The following is a 17,875-nucleotide window of genomic DNA, read 5'->3' on the forward strand; positions in this document are numbered from 1 at the left end:
AAAAATAGGGAAGGAATTACTTAGCGCATGTACAAGGTACATTATTTTTCTTTAAATAGAAATGTGCACAAGAAAGGGACTTGAAATAATATGCAATCGTATGGGATTCGAGTTGTATCGATAGCCTACATGAGAGAGGATTATATTTGAAAAATTTGAGAATTTATTCCAGTCAATTATTTCTGTGAAAATCACAGAACGTTCCCTAATTTTTATATATGTTTACTTAGCATAATCATAAACTACATTTTGCAGAATGACGGATGTTAAAACATTAAAATATAGAGATTAAGATAAATGAAAACATGTTATTATGACCAGATAGCTAATGTAAACCCAACTCAAATATTAAATCAGGGTTCAGCGTATCGTGAAAAAACAATGATACATCCTTGGGTTATTATCCGTCTAACTACCTGGGACTTGAACAGGGGACTATTGAATGACAGGTAATGTGAATTCCATATCCATTCACTATGATCTTTTTTTATGGACGGAATGTCGATAATTTTCAGATTTTTCTTTTTAATTGAGACTATTTTTTTTAGGTATCTCTTCTTTACATTATGTTGTCCTTGTCATTATAGATAAACTCCTGAAGGCTAACTTTGTAGAGAAGCAAGGACTCATTCTTTAAAGAACTGTGAGTTTGCCTATTGTTTGTTCTATTAACACCTGTATAGTTGTTCACCTAAAAATGGTAGTTCTCTCATCATTTACTTAACCTTATGTTGTCTCTCTCTCTTGGAGGAAAAATTAAGATATTGTTGTGGAGAAATGATGTCTGTTTGCCCAAACAATGGAAGACGAATGGGGACCAAACCTTCAAGCTCCAAAAGGAACATAAAGGTACAGTACCATTAAAGGAATAGTTCACCCAAAAATTTAAATTAGCCCATGATTTACTCACCCTGAAGCCATCCTAGATGTATATGACATTCTTCTTTCAGACAAATACAGTCAGAGTTATATTAAAAAATGTCCTGGCTCTTCCAAGCTTTATAATGGGAGTGAATGGGCACCATTTTTTTGAAGTCCATCGAAGTGCATCTATCCATCATAAAAGTGTCCCAAATGACTCCGGGTGGTTAATAAAGGCCTTCTGAAGCAAAGCGTTGCATTCTTGTAAGAAAAATTTTCATATTTAAAACTTTATCGACTAAAATAACTAGCTTCCGGCAGATGGCTATACGCGAGTCGACTTATGCCAGTTCAAACAAACAGGGCTGAGCAGCTACCGCGTTCGTCATTACTTCGTGCGTCAAGTTCAAGTGTTACTCTTTCGCCGTAAATCGATGCGAGTCTATAAAGTTATAAATATGGATATTTTTCTTACACCAATGCATCACTTCGCTTCAGAAGGCCTTTATTAACCCCTCAAAGCAGTTTGGGACACTTGTATGATGGATAGATGCACTTGTATGGACTTGCCATTCACTCCCATTATAAAGCTTGGAAGAGCCAGGACATGTTTTATATATATATATATATATATATATAACTCCAACTGTATTCGTCTAAAAGAAAAATGTCATATACTCCTAGGATGACTTCAGGTTGAGTAAAACATGGGCTAATTAGAATTTTTGGGTGAACTATCCCTTTAATCTAAGTCACCAGTCGTTTCATGTAATATCAAAGATATGAGACCAAAGCATCAAAAACTATAGACTCCAATCGCTAGATGTACGGTGAAACAAATTGAATCACTTCAGAAAACTGGTAAAAACATGTGACCCGTATAAATTAGGCTAGTTTTATCTTTCATTTACTATGACTATTGGTGTTCCCCATTATTGATCCCAATTCTCTTCTTTTCCATTGTAGGGACAAACAGACATTTTATTTCCATTAAAATATCATATTTTGCATCATTGGAGTTTAAATCTGCATAAGGGTGAGTAAATGAGAACATTTTAATTTTTACATAAACCATTCATATTCTGAATATGTTAGGCCTATTGCCTCTGTAGAATATAAGCAACAAGTAGCACATTAAGTTTTACATTTTTTATTTGCAGATACAAATACTGTCAGTCATCTTAAATTGTTTTCTTTACCAATAGATGTCTGCCAAACCTGCTGACCTTGAGAAAATGCTTGCCTGTGTCTCCTTGTTTGATCCTTCTTGGTAAGTATGTCATATTAGACATGTCTGCATTTTGTTTCTCTAAAACAATGTTCACACTCCAGACTGACACATAACTTTCGTTTATCAGGAGAGGATCCATATTTATGTGCCTCATGCTAGAATCAACTGACTATAAATGTACACTGTATGACCTCTGCAGTTAATTCCAAGTCTTCAGTGAAATATCCAGTAGTTTTTGGTAAATTTTTTAGATGATCAAATCATTTTAACTGAAATTTTTCTCCTCTTATTTTTCAGATACTTTGGAATAAATCCGGAAAAGAGGACCAAAGCTGCACAGAGAAAAGAGGTGTGTAAAATAACTGGGAAAACTGTGCAGAAAAAGACTTTAACCATCAGTCCAAAAGTATAAAATGCTGATATATATTTTATAAACAATTTGTTTTGATATAAAATAATTGGCTAGTGTTCACTGAAGCCTGACTTAAGAGTATATTTGTATTTTATGAACAGGTTATGTATGTATGTATGTATGTATATATGTATATATGTATGTAATTATGTATGCCTGTTTTAAGGCATATGGTAAAAGTCTATCTAATGTTGTATGCAGTAGAGGTGGGAATCTTTAGTCACCTCACGATCCGATCCGATTCCGATTCTGGAGGTCACGATCCGATTCCAGATCGATTCTTTATCTACTTTTCCCCCCTTATTAATTCATTAGTTTACATAAGTAATTAAGTACTTTTTAAAAAATAATTACAAATTTAAAAAAAGAATTAAAACAGTTGTATTTTAAGAATTTTAAACTTATATAACTTCAAAACATACAAGCAAGTAGCAAATAATAAAGAGGAGCATAGAAACATGACAAACAACAAACAAAGAGTGCTTTCAGTATTTAAGATTATCTGAACATTTTCCATTCAAGAACTGTGAGTGATTTTTCTTCATCGTACTTTTGTATTTTACTATGACATAGACTGCGGGAGATCTATTAAGCTGCATTCACGCTCGGATCTCTTTTGAAATATAAGAAGTAATGTGGTTTGTCCTGTCCGTTTAATCCCTTAAGACATAACTGGCTGTGTTTACGTTCATTTTGCACAAGTATATTAAACCACTTACATGGAGTCGCACAGCCGCTTGCGCGAGCAGTCTCGTACACAAACAAAGCGCGCGTCAGCATTTAAAATTGAAAGCAGCCTTCTGTTAGTGAGATTCATATTTTAAATATATAAGTCCACTGCATTCCAAACCACATAAATGATGACTTCGTAGAGCATTTGTAAGGAAAATACAGACGGGTGAGACAGCACACTTTAAGTGTAACATCAAAACAAGCGCGCGTCTCTCACAGCGCATCCTGTGCAACGAAGCCTGTGAATGTCCTTGTAATTCGCTTCAACCTTTCCGAACTTTATGAAAGATTATTTTACGGAAGGTTCGAGTTGTGTACGTGTGTGAGGAATTGTTAGCAAGCAGAAGACGGGTGTTCCTAAAGCAAACTCAGCGTCATCGCACATCTGGTAAAAAACTAAGCTCAGAATCGATTCTGAAATTCTCAGAATCGATCCAGAATCGTTGGAGAGAGAATCGCGATGCATCGATGGATCGATTTTTTCTCCCACCACTAGTATGCAGTGCTTGAAGTGGGGGGAAAAGGTGCCGGTGTTGTGCCGAATTTTGACCCCCTGCCAAATTATTACCCCCCTCGTTGAAGTCAGTACCTGCTTGCCTAATCCTAACCCCACCCCTAATCCTAACCCCTCCCCCACAACTAATCCTAAACCTACCAATACTAGGGGGGTAATAATTTGGCGGGGGTCGAAATTCGGCACAACACCTGTACTCTCTTGCATTGGCAAGTAATCATGATATTTGAGATTTCTACAGTAAAAAAATAAACTTGGAGATATTGCTGGTACAACAACAATTTATTGATATTTATTAACAACATAAATGTAAGTCGTGTGTGTGAAAACGGAACTAGGCCTACTAGGCATTTAATTAAAATTTTATTTAATTAAATGCATTTATAGTGAGATTAATATATTTTCATGTCATATTCTGTGTTAATTTTGACCACGAACCATGCGCTGTCACTTTAACTCAGCGCGTGCAGCACAGCGAAAATAGACTCGTTGCAGAAATGATCGTTGCACTGCTGTATACGCACCGCTCCTGGAACGCATTGCCAGACCGCATCCGCGTGCAGTGTGAAAGCTCTGACCTGTTCATATGGGTGCGGAAAAAAATAAGCACCGCATACGCATTGCAAACGGAGTATATGTGAAATGGGCGTGACGCTTTTTTTGTCAGTGGTAGAGTACCGGCTACATGCGAGAAGTAGCGGTACGCAAGAAAAAGTGCAGGTACGCTTTGGAGTAAAATGCAGAAGTGCCGGTACTGCGTACCGGTGAGTATCGCCCCACTTCGAGCACTGGTTGTATGAGAATAAATCTAAAAGTTGATCTAGTGTTGGGTTGTTCTCTTTTGTAATCCACATAACAGAAAATGCAGGGTATAGTATGTATTTAAAATTGAGATGGGGTTGTGAGTAGTAACACAACTACTATGAGCGTACCGTGATGGCAAAGGCTCTAAATGTAATGGTGCGTTCAAGCCATGTCGAAAAGATCGTATTTACGAGTTGAACACACATGACCTCCATCACAATGTTGTTAATATGAGTGGAAAGCTTGGGATTTTCTTTAAGCCCTGATGTTTATGAATTGAGGGCGTGTCAGTGAGAAACATGGTGGATAAAGGTATTAGCTTTAATAAAAGTATGTTTTAAGGTCATCTTTTGTTTGAGCCATTTGTTTGCAAGCAATTTTCAGTGTGTTTTTTATTTTAGAAAGCAATCTAAAAAATTAAATTGTCAGATTCTAGTAGTGTTACAATGTAAAGATCACATTTTAGAGTACTTTAATACACTTTATAGTAATACACAGTTTATGTAGATTACCGCAGGAACACTAATTTAACAATATAATGGCAGCCGAACACCTGACAGTATTATAGTGTGCAGCCTATATTTTCAACAGCACAGTACTGTAATATTTTTTACAGTAATAAACTGTTGCTTCAGATTACAGCATTCTACAGGTAAATCTAGCTGCCTGTAGTTTACTGTAAATTAACCGGGACGTTTTTACAGTAATAAACTGTTGTTTCAGATTACAGCAGGTCCACTGTAAAATTACAGCATTCTACAGGTAAATCTAGCTGCCTGTAGTTTACTGTAAATTAACGGGGAATTTTTTTACAGTGTAGAACATGCTCATTAAGTTGTTTTCTCTGAGTAAAACTATTTCCACACTGAGAGCAGCTGAAAGGCTTTATTCCAGAATGAATTAACATGTGAGTCTTAAAGTATCCTTTACGTGTGAAAGACTTTCCACACTGAGGGCAGATGAAAGGCTTTTCTGAAGTGTGAGTTATCAAATGATCATTAAGGTGTGCTGTCTGTGTAAAACTTTTTCCACACTGGGAGCAGATGAAAGGCTTTATTCCAGCATGAATCAACATGTGCTTCTTCAGTCCTCCTTTACGTGTAAAAGTGTTTCCACACTGAGAGCAGGTGAAAGGCTTTTCTGAAGTGTGTGTTACCAAATGATCATTAAGTTGTCTTTTCTGTGTAAAACTCTTTCCACACTGGGAGCAGGTGAAAGGCTTTATTCCAGCATGAATGAACATGTGATTGTTAAGGCTTCTTTTCTGTTTGAAAGTTTTTCCACACAGAGAACAGGTGAAAGGCTTCATCCCACTATGAATTAACATGTGATTCATAAGGCTTCTTTTCTGTTTGAAGGTATTTCCACACTGAAAACAGGTGAAAGGCCTTTTGACTTCTGTTAATTGAATGCTGTAGTCCAATGATTTTTCTACAGCAGTGACATCATGAGCTTTCTGATGCTGATGTTTCTCCTCCACTTCATTAAGATCTTGTATTTCCTCTTTCACTTTCTTCAGGCCTAAAATGAAAACATTAAAATGCTGAAAACCAATTGAAACATTTGGGAAAAAAATTAGGGTATGTTTATACACCAACGATGTACTAAAAATGGAAAGGTTCATCCTTTGCATTTTTGAAAAGTTTTGTAACTTTTGTCAAAATGTATTGTGAAAAGTATTTGCTTAATCTACACAATGATGTACTAATAACGGTGCTGTGATTATTATGCGGTGCTGTGAAGTGATTATTATATTTTTAGCATATATGTTTGGAAACAGTTCTTTTAACCCTAATTGAGTGTGTAGTAGTGTGTAGCTTTTCATTTCTTAAACAACCATGTAGGAAGGGGTGTGAATCTTCACTTGTCTCAAGATTCAATTTGTTTTTACGATTATCACGTCTCGATTTGATTCGATTCAATATCATGATGCATCATGATTAGGCTTGCTGCGATAGTCTTTGTTATCGTTGTTACATGGTGTTCACTCGCACACCGATTACATTACTAGCCTACCGCGTCACCGTCATTTTAGTAATAAAAATAATTTAGTTCAATTAGAGAACAGACACTACAATTAAAAACTGAACAAGTCTGGTCAATTCAGCATGAGCCGAACAAGAGTCGCAGCACAGATCAGCATGTATGCCGTGCCTCAAAGCAGTCTTATTCGTTTTGTTAATTAACATTCTATTTTTAATATAAGCAAGTTTAAAATTGTGCGTTCACCGATCTGGTCCAACAACTTCGTCAGTCACTCTCTCTGCAAACCACCTCTTCCTCACCTGATCTGGCTGCCAGTCCCATGGCCCTACCAGCAACATTATCTGGCACAGCGGAGAATTGTAGTGTCTTTCTTCTCCAATGCACCTTGCTGTTTGAGAAGAAATCGCAACGATTTTGCACGGATAAGATCACATTCATAATTTCTCTGCTATCAGGCTGTGCTCTCCAGAGAGTAACAATTTAGATGCCTACATCACTTACTTTAAAGATGTACTTGATTAAACGGCAATCACTTCACTATCAGTTCATGATCTACTGCTCCGTCTAAAACAATGCAAATCTGCTGTGAAGTTTTGTACGCCCTTATCACTGCTTACCGACAGGGTTTGTCACCTACTCTGCAGACTCATCTCGCGATCTACGATGATAGCTTTGGGTTGGAAAACCTTATTCAATTATCCATCCATGTTGCTCAATGCTTAACAGCCTGTAAACATGAGTTACCTGCCCTGCATTCACCACCTGCTACCACTGTCTCCACCACACCTGTTTAATATTCTCCAGCACCGGCACCCGAACCCATGCAAGTTGATTTATTTAATCTATCACCTACAGAGAGACAAAGCCGGATTCAACAACATCTATGTCTGTATTGCGGAGCTGAGGTACATTTGATGTCAGAGTGCCCTGTACGTCCACCTCGCCCAGAGGTGAGTAACATTAAAATACATCCCAGAATAACCTCTCTGCTGCACATTCCTGTATCAGTGATGTCTGCCCATCATTGCGTTTTACAAGTGACAACCATTGAAAGTCCAGAGAAACACCAACAGGTCAAGATTCCTAAGGAATATGGGGCATGATGTGTTCAGTAAACAACAGGCCACGCATTTACCACTGCCGCATCCAGTTTCTTCTATGTGACAAAAAAGAATGGAGGCTTGCGGCCGTGCATTGATCATCGTACCCTCAACAAACAGACTGTCATGTACAAAAATTCTCTTGCTCAGGTCCCAGCGGCTCTGGAGAAGCTTCGAGCTGCAACCATCTCGTAGAGATGTGTCCGGGGAGTAAGCTACCTCAATAGCTTCGATCCTGGGCTACATCATTAATGCCAGTGGAATCCAGATGGACCAGGGGAAGGTGGACGCTGTGTGGAATTGGCCCATTCCTGCTTCGGTGAAAGAACTTCAGCGACTTCTGTTTCTCAAACTTCTACCGCCACTTTATCTCCAACTTTCCCCTTTCACCTCTCTGTTACGCAAGAAGCCCAAGTCTCTTTCCTGGACTCCATCCTAACCCAGATCTATCATTCATCGTTAAAGTTGATGCTTCCACAACTAGTGTGGGAGCAGTGTTGTCACAGCGGCAAGGGGAGACACCAAAACTATGTGCCTTTTTCTCCAAACAGTTATAATGGCAGGAGAGCCATTGGAGGTTCCAGCTGTCAACCCCTGGTTCCAGAACAGCAAGACACTCAGCACACATCCATCTGCAAAGGGCAGTAAGGAGGCACAAAAATCAGGATGATCTCCGCAGAGCTGAAACACCCATCTACTAACCTGATCAAAATGTCTAGCTCTCCACCGGGGACATACACCTCCGGCTGCCCTGGCGGAAGTGGAGTCACAGATACATTGGAGGTTACTAATTTCTTTAAAAAAAAAGTTATTGTTCCCAAACTTTTGAACGGTAGTGTATATTGTTACAAAATATTTCTATTCTAAATAAATACAGTTCTTTTTAACTTTTTATTCATCAAATAATCCTGAAAAAAGTATCTCAGGTTATAAAAAAAATATTAAGCAGCACAACTGTTTCCAACATTGATCATAAATCAGCATATTAGAATGATTTCTGAAGGATCATAAGACACCAAAGACTGGAGTACTTGCTGATGAAAATTCAGCTTTGCATCACAAAAATAAATTACATTTTAAAGTATATTAAAAAAGAGAACCATTATTTTAAATTGTAATAATATTTCATAATATTACTGTTTTTTTTTTAGTTTTTAGTTTTTTTTAACTGCAGGCTTGATGAGCATAAGAGACTTCTTTCAAAAACATAAAAAATAGTAATGTTTCCAAACTTTTGACTGGTACTGTATGTGTGTATATATTAGGGATGTCAACGATTAATCGACGATCGATTAATTGTCGATAATACATTTAATCGATACAACTTATCGATCATCGATTAAGCAGGTCTTCATGCGCGTGCGCGCTGCTCAACCACGAAACATGTAAAGCGAGCGCGCTGGAGTTATGTTTGGGACCATTTTACACCTTCATCATGACTGTAAGTTTGCGTGTGCATTCGCAGCCTTTTGTTTTGTGCAAATGTAAGTTGTAATACTGTTTATTTTCTGTAGGCCTATCTATATCTGATGATTTATCTCATATTGGATGCATTTGGTTAAGAATTAACTCTGTAGTAAAGCGTCAGCTTCAGCGCGCGCAGCTCAAACGGCAGTGCACGACTAATAATGACTATTGGGACTGTAATAACATTATAAAGAGAACAATATTGTAATAAAACGTTGTAAATTATTTGGGTTTAGTTGCCGTGTCGCGTTGCTCCAGGAAGAGCGCGTCCACAACATGAGTAGTTCTGAATGAATGGCACGTAACTTAGTTCAAGTTCACTTGAGCATGAAATTGCGTCATTTTGTGCAGATATAATTTGTAATATTATGTTTATTTTGAATATATCTGATTAATCTCATATAGGATGCGTTTCTTTTAGATGAATAACGTGCTAGCAAAGTGCTCCAGTTTAACGGTAGCAGATTCATTCAGCGCGTGCAGTTGTTCCAGGAAGAGCGCGTCCACAACAGTCACACATTCTAAGCGCATATGAGGCGGCGTTGCTGACACGTTGTATTAGTAGTTATATTTGATTATGAAATAATTAATTTAATTATCAATCACATCAAAACATTTTACAATCCTACTAGCCCTTTATTTATATTTAAAACCATTCTAATTGATTTGGTGAGGAACATAGCGTTTTGAGCAGCATAATTTGCAGACCCTTGTCATGCTGTCATAGCCACTGCAGTAGACGCATATCGCAGTATTAAGGCTAACGATTAATCGATTAATTGATCGTTAATTTAAACGACGATCGATCATGGGAATTTGTGAAAAATGACATCCCTAGTATATATATATATATATATATATATATATAGTCCTTGCATTCTTTCCTGTGTCTCAGTGACACACCTGAATGAAAGGCTCATTATGGGTGTGAACTTCTCAGGTGTGAACCACTAAATATTCATGATGGTGTTGGGTCGTTTACGCCCCATCCGCATATTGCCATTCCAAACTAAAAGTGTTTCACAAAATTTAAATCAATGTATTGTTTTATGTGAATGATTAGGGAGGATGATTTTCACATCATTTTGAAGAAAATACTCTAGGTGACGACATCCATTAGTCAAAAGTCTTATTGACACATATTTAGTATGTGTTTTGTGGCCTTATTTCAGAAACTTTAGTTTTTAGTTTTTTCAATAACCATGCATACACATTATTCTCTCAAAAATGAAAACATGTACATACATGTTGCTCACATATTATGGTAGCCCTGTTTGTGCTAGAGTGTAATTACACCTTTGCCATTAATATGTTTATAAGCAACTGAAAAAAGCACAAATGTCAGGGCATGTCAGAACATCTCAAGGACCCCCAAAACACCTCAGACCCCAGAGGGTTAAACAACCATCAATTAGGATTAAAAGAACTGTTCCCAAACTTAACCTATAACATGCTAGAAACAACAGAAATCACAGCAATAATGATCAGTCATTGACTTAAGTATTAAGAATCATAAAAGGATGCTTTGCCACCCTCATTAGTGCCTATGCACCAACGCTTGCTGCCGAGTCTAACATCAAAGAGGACTTTTACCTTGCCCTCGACTCTGCCATAAGAAAAACACCAGCCACAGACAAACTCATCCTCATGGGAGATTTTAATGCCAGAGTGGGCATAGAGCACCTGGTATGGGATAAGGTAATTGGCCGGCACGGAGTTGGGAAGATGAACGACAACGGCCTTCGGCTCCTTTCTCTCTGTGCAGAACACCAACTGGTCATCACCAACACCATATTTCAGATGAAGAACAGATTCAAAACCACCTGGCAGCACCCACGCTCAAAACATTGGCACCTCCTCGACTACGTAATAGTCCGTCAAAATGACCGGAAAGATGTCCTCTCCACTCGAGTCATGCGCGGAGCAGAGTGTTGGACTGATCACCGCATGGTCAGATCCAAACTCCTCATGAGTATTAGACCCCGTGGTCAGAGGACAGCTCCAAAACAAAAAATTAACTGTTCAGCACTCAGTAGCTCCACCTCACGAGATCTCCTTCGACAGCTCCTCGCTGATAACCTCAAAAAGATCCCGGAGGAATCAGCCGACTGGCCAATGCTGCGCCAAGCCATCCACAGTGCAGCTTCAGAGGCATTGGGCCAGTCGAGGAAACATCACCAGGACTGGTTTGACAGCAATTCGGCTGAGATACAGATACTCCTCAAAATAAAACATGATGCCCATAAAGCTCTCCTGTCCTGCCCTGGATCTCCTACCCTGAAAGCCACCTTTAATGCAGCGAGATCTGCAACCCAGCGTGCCCTCCGGATCATGGAGGACACTTGGTGGGTGAAGAAGGCAGAAGAGATACAGCGCATGGCAGACTGCAACAACTCGCAGGGCTTCTATGATGCCATCAAAACTCTCTACGGCCCCAGGAAGAGAGTGATTGCTCCAGTTCGTTCAGCTGATGGCTCAACTCTCCTCAAGGACCGCCATGAGATTCTCACACGCTGGGCAAACCATTTTGAGACTCTCCTCAACCTCAATAACCCTATTGACATTTCTATCCTGGATAACATCCCCGACCTACCACTAGTCACACACCTCAACAATCCCCCTCAGTTCCTGGAGACACGCCAAGCCATTGCGAGTCTTAAAAACAATAAAAGTGCTGGACCTGATGGCATTCCGGCAGAGGTCTTCAAACATGGAGGGTACCTCCTTACACGCCGCCTGCACCTCCTCATCTGTCACATCTGGGAATGTGAGACCCTCCCACAAGACTGGAAGGATGCCGATATTGTGGTCATCTATAAACAAAAAGGGGACAGAGCCGTGTGTGGCAACAGCCGTGGAATCTCCCTCCTCTCCATCACAGGGAAAGTTCTGGCAAAAATCATGTTCAATAGGCTAGTTAAGTACATCTCAGAAACTGCACTCCCGGAAACGCAATGTGGCTTCCGGAAGACTAGATCCACCACTGACATGATTTTTGTCTTAAGGCAGTTGCTAGAAAAAAGCAGAGAGCAGCGCACAGACCTCCACATAGCCTTCATTGACCTCAGTAATGCATTTGACACTATCAACTGTGAGATGCTCTGGAAACAACTTTCCAAACTTGGGGTACCACCCAAGTTCCTCACCATTCTACAGCATCTGCACAATGGGATGCAAGCCAGAGTCACCACAGGAGAACTTCAGTCAGAGTTCTTTAATGTAAATGTTGGGGTGAAGCAGGGCTGTGTCTTGGCTCCAGTCCTTTTCAACCTCCTTCTCTCTGCCGTCACTCACCTTTTTCATTGTGCTTTAGGACACAAGGATGGTGTTCTTCTTGAATACCGCCTTGATGGAAGCCTCTTTAACATCCGGAGGTTGCAGGCTTACACGAAGACCAAATCCTGCTGCATAGCTGAACTACAATATGCTGATGACTGCGCGATTCTAGCACATAGTCCTGAATCCATGCAGCACGCCCTCAACACAATGACCAGTCTCTACCAATTCTTTGGTCTTCAGGTTAACATTAAAAAAACTGAAGTTATTTCCCAAAACTTCTCTCAAACCTCTTCACCCCCCAGCTTCCATATAAACGGCATTCCTCTTAAAAATGTAGATCAGTTCACCTACCTCGGTTCAACTCTGTCCTCTTGCTGCTCCCTTGATATGGAAATACACACCCGTATCAAAAAAGCCTCTTCATCATTCGGTCGCCTTCGTAGTAGGGTTTTTGAAAATCGAAACCTGAGGGTCAGCACCAAGGTTGCTGTTTATAATGCTGTGTGTGTCTCCACCCTGCTTTATGGGGCGGAAACATGGACTCCATACAGCCGACACATCCCACTCTTGCAATCCTTCCACATCCGCTGCCTCCAGAAGATCCTCGGCCTCTCCTGGATGGACAGAGTCCAACATGCGGAAATCCTACAGAGAACCAATTCTATCTGCATGGAAGCCGCTGTGGCTAAGAAACACCTACGATGGATAGGGCATACCATCCGTATGCCGGACCACCGCTTGCCTCGCCAAGTCCTCTATGGCCAATTACAAGGCGCCAAACGAGCAGCTGGTGGACAAAAGAAGCGCTATAAGGACTACACCAAGGGACTTTTAAAGCATTCCAACATCAATCCCATGCAGCTTGAAGCTCTGGCACAGGACAGATCAGCCTGGCAGGTTACCTGTGCCCGAGTAGTTTCACAAATCCACGACAAAGACCAACAACGGAGAGCCGAGAGACGCAGACAAAGACACCAGAGGGCAGCTGGGGCTCCTCTGTCCTTTGGTTTCCCCTGCTCCACCTGCGGACGAGTGTGCGGCTCAAGGATCGGCCTCAACGCCCACGAGAAGTGGCACCAACGGCAATGTCGTTAATCCCCTCCCTAACCCTGAAGCAAGCGTCATCATCGAAAACGATGGACAGCTATGAGAGAGCCTATCCAAACGGCGACTTTTTTTTTTTGGGCCGGGCAGTGTGTGTGTGTGTTTGTATGTATGAGTGTTTTTGAGAGTTTTGTATTTTGTTTGGTTTAATAATTAACATTACATTTGTGAGTATGACTCTCATGCGGCTTGTGAATTAGCATAACTTGTACGGAGCAACTTCAAAACCTCAAAAAGCTTCAATGGGTTTGATTTTGGTTGTCATTTGTTGAAATAATTACAAAAAAATACAGTGTGTTGGTGTCTGTCCGCTGAATGTGACCCTCCGATTCTTCTCCGTGGCCATATGGGAAAGTGAATATTTACAAAGGCAACAATAAAACTTCAGTTACATTTACACCTTGCAAACAAAGAAATGGACCAACTTCTCTCAGCTTGTTGAATATTTTTATTTGGACATTTTCTACCATATGATGGCTGAAGCAGCAGCGCGTGACTGTTTTCACAGTAGCCAGATTAACATTGTGAATGAAATTCTACAAAACATCAGTGAAAACATCAAATGATCATGCAATGGGATAAAAAAAAAAGCTTCTTTTCTCTGCAAACGATACCATGAAGAATGTAAACATTTAACAAAGTCAAAAACAAAACAAAAAGGTAAGCACTAAGCAGGTGTTGTGGAGTGAAGGTGTTGCACAATGTATTTTATATAGATGTATATGCATGATCACACTTAATTGCTGCGTTTTCTTTTGTGTTGATTTGCTGTGTTTCTTTTGTGTTGATTGCTGTGTTTTTTTGCAGGCAGTATTCCCATAGCCACACCTCTATTTTTGATAATTCAATTAACTAATAAGTGATGGATTTTGGGGTGGAGCGGTGAATATGTTTCCCTATAAAAACGTAACAAGTGTGATTGAGACTGGTGCTGGCAGCATCGTGCATCTGTTACTGAAGTCAACACAGCGAGAGCGAGAGAAACCAAGTTGTGCCTGCATCAGAGAGTGAGTGTTTCACTTGCGTTGAGACGGCTTATGGCCATGCGAGATTGCAGCACATTGTAGACGAGTAACCACAAAGTCTGCGATTCGCGGAGCACTGTCGGAGTAGCAGCGTGTGAGACGGGTTGATGACCGGATTCGAGAGACTATCGCGAGTGCTGAGGAGACGAGTGAATGACTTAAGTGGTTCTTCTGCCGTGAACACATTGGACTGGATAGCAGGGTTGCTGTCCAGTCATGCTGCGAGTACGTTCTGACTTCTACTTTGCGGTGTGCCTATCAAATCCAGATTATTGCCTCGTAACGGACAAGAACGAGCCTGCTTTGCATAATTTTACTTGAGTGACTTTTGAATCGACCGATATTTTATGGAAGTTCTAGTTTTACCTAATAAACTCATAAATTGTGTAGACATTAGAGCCCGACCGATATATCGGCCGGCCGATATTATCGGCCGATATGAGCTAATTGCATTTAAATCGGCATCGGCCGTTAACATGAGAAACAGAGTCTCATGCTTCACTGATGTTATGAGTGTTGCATAGTTTGCCCACCAGAGGGAGGTCTGCAACTCCCCAGTTGACAACAGCGCCAGAAATCCACTACAGAAGAAAGCTATCAGCCAAGCCAGTGGCAGAGCATTGAAGATGTACTGTTTTGATGGTGAGTCTGTCGTTCGTCATGTGAAATGATTGTAGATTTAGTTCATACACTGTATATAAAAACGGTGTGGTAGTTCTAGCTAACGGTCCTATCATTATCACTTCTAAATATTCTGTAACATCACTTACAGCCGCTAATGCATTGCTATATTAGATTAGCCACAAAGCTAACTAATACCATGTTTATCAGTGGAAGAGCGCGAACGTTAATAAGAGGTCAAACTATAACGTTATAAAGCAAATATAGTGTAGTTACAGTAACTACAGTAGGTGCGTCAGAAATGATTAAACCAGAGGGGACATGTAAATAAATGTGAGCTGAAAAAGCGCTTTTTTTTTTTTTTTTTACAATACAGATTGTTTCAAAGCAGCTTTACAGACATAACAGGAAAATGTTGTAATAATATTGTTACATATAAGTAGGTAATAGGTAATACCTATTGCTTGACAAATAAAAAATAAAAAAATATTTCTCTAGGTGGCGTAGTCGGCTACAAAAAAAAGTTTAGATATATCTTGTTAGATTCATTTGGCCACTGACGCAGGTATCCATATTAATTTCAGTATCAGCAGATGCAAAACGACATTAAAGGCAACAACTTTTAACTGAAAATAATGTAATGTTACAACGGATTTTATCAAATTGGTATAGAAAAAAATGTATATTCATGAACTGGTTTCGAAGTCAGGGTATCGGTATCGAAAAAAAATAACGATACCCAGCCCTACGGATGTACGAAAGAAAACTTGTCCAGAGTTTTACATCATCAGTCAATGTTCGGTGACAGCTTGAGCTGCATTACACGCAGGATTGAAATGGTTAATTAAATGTTAAAATTAATGAAAAATTTCAAAACAAGGACAATTTGACAGTTGTCATAGGAAAAGTCACACTGTAGGACTGTGAGTCAAATCTTCAGCCAGAATTTCATCGGAGGTAAAATTTGATCACAATAGTCATTTATCAGCTGTCGGTGAACATGTCAAACTAATGATCAAAGATTTTAGCCTAGGATCAGAGGAATCTTTTAGGATTTGCTAAATTCGTCTCAGACGGCCAAATCGTGGCCAAAATCGTACAGTGTGAACCCGGCTTAAGTTCGTCTTGAATGTAATATTGTTTATTAGTAGAAAGCCGAAGTTTGGAATATTTATTTAGCCTAGATGCTTTGTTTGGTTGTTTGCAATGTCAAATGGTCAATAAATAGATTGGCATATCCAACATTATCCCGAAGGTATGGACAATGAGTTTATTTTATTCAAGGCAGAAGTAAGCGTCAAAACCAGACTACAAAAAAACATCTGTGTCCATACAATAGTAATATAGTAAGACCTCTGTATAACAGGTAAGTTAAACCTTTATGCACAAAAATGTTTGATATTACGCTAATGTAAAAACGAGTGAATCTGGAGACGCACACCCATACAGAAATGCAATAGCCTATATTCACATGTGAAACACTGTTAAATATATTGAAATATATATAGGCCTATTTCAAAATATACTTACATAAATATAACATTTTTATCCATTTAGATTTTAATCATTTAAATATAATATATTTCAATCTATTTATTGTTAATATATTTCAATCTATGTGAATTCTATATGGGCATGCGCGATTCCAGAAAACAACAAAGCGAAAATAAAATCTATATCGTATCGCTGCCTGTTCACTTGCATTTTAAGACTTTTTGAAACGTGGATTTAAGACATCTTAATGACAGTTATGGACTTTTACGTTAAGGATATTAAATCTAAGGATCCGCAGGCACCTGTGTCTAAATATTTTTTTTGCTTATAATGTAGCACAAAAGTCTATAAAGATGAATGAAGAATAGACACCAACCTTGTTCCTCGTGTTTTATTCTCCAGGGTTCTGGTTCACTCATGTCCTCCTCACTCTCCTCTTTAACAAACACCATCTTCACAGCAGCAGATCTCAGTTCAGTTGACACTACTCCAGATATTCCTGTTTTGCCTCAAAACTTAGTCACGTCTATGAGGATGGGAACATTACAGGCATCTATTGACCTGAATTTTTCTTATCTACACACTAAAAGTACATTTCTAACAGTTTTTATTAAGCCAGCACCTCGACAACAGCAGAGATCATACTGAACAACGCTAATCTTGTTCCTTCCTCTGAGGTTTAATGGTGGTTTGTAAACACACGTCTGTGTCTTACCGCCACCCACTGGACTGAAGTGTGAAGCGTCGATCGCGAGGGGGGAAATGCATGCGTGTACAAGGTGCGCTGTTTTTCATTTAAAAACGATTTGCAATAAGAAATGAAAATGACTTAAAACATAGACCCACATGGGATTCGAGCAACATCAATATCCTTCGTGAGGGAGCATTAGAGGAGAGTAACGAGAGCATGTATTCCTCAAGTATTTCAGTGGAAATCACAAAACGTTCCCTAATGGTTAAAATGTTTCCTTTTTAACTACATTTTGCAGAATGACCAGCGTTAAAGCATTTAAATATTAAAATTAAGAAAAATTAAAACGCATTATAATGAGCTATTGTTTTATAGCTGTGGATGGGGATAGAGGGTTATATACATTATTATGTAGGGTCTAGATAACTGGGACTTGAACAGGGGACAATTAAATGATAGGTGATGTGAATTCCATATCAAAAGAAGATATTTTATATATATATATATATATATATTTTTTTTTTTTAAACTACTTTTTGCAGAAAGACTGATGA

General features: G+C 39.2%; 2 long non-coding RNA genes across 2 annotated transcripts; one reads left to right on the forward strand and one right to left on the reverse strand.

Moving 5' to 3' along the window:
- The first annotated feature begins 118 nt into the window (after window positions 1–118).
- Window positions 119–6,015, forward strand: LOC309508040. Its single transcript, XR_014209356.1, has 4 exons — window positions 119–849; window positions 1,828–1,897; window positions 2,067–2,704; window positions 4,552–6,015. It is a non-coding gene; the product is annotated as an uncharacterized lncRNA (long non-coding RNA).
- Window positions 5,566–17,798, reverse strand: LOC309508089. The gene is made up of 2 exons (XR_014209372.1): window positions 17,007–17,798; window positions 5,566–6,075 (listed from the first exon to the last, which is right to left on the reverse strand). It is a non-coding gene; the product is annotated as an uncharacterized lncRNA (long non-coding RNA).
- Window positions 17,799–17,875: the final 77 nt, after the last annotated feature.

Source organism: Leuciscus leuciscus (assembly GCF_965113295.1).
Source record: "Leuciscus leuciscus genome assembly, chromosome: 1".
In the NCBI taxonomy this organism is placed as follows: Eukaryota; Metazoa; Chordata; class Actinopteri; order Cypriniformes; family Leuciscidae; genus Leuciscus; species Leuciscus leuciscus.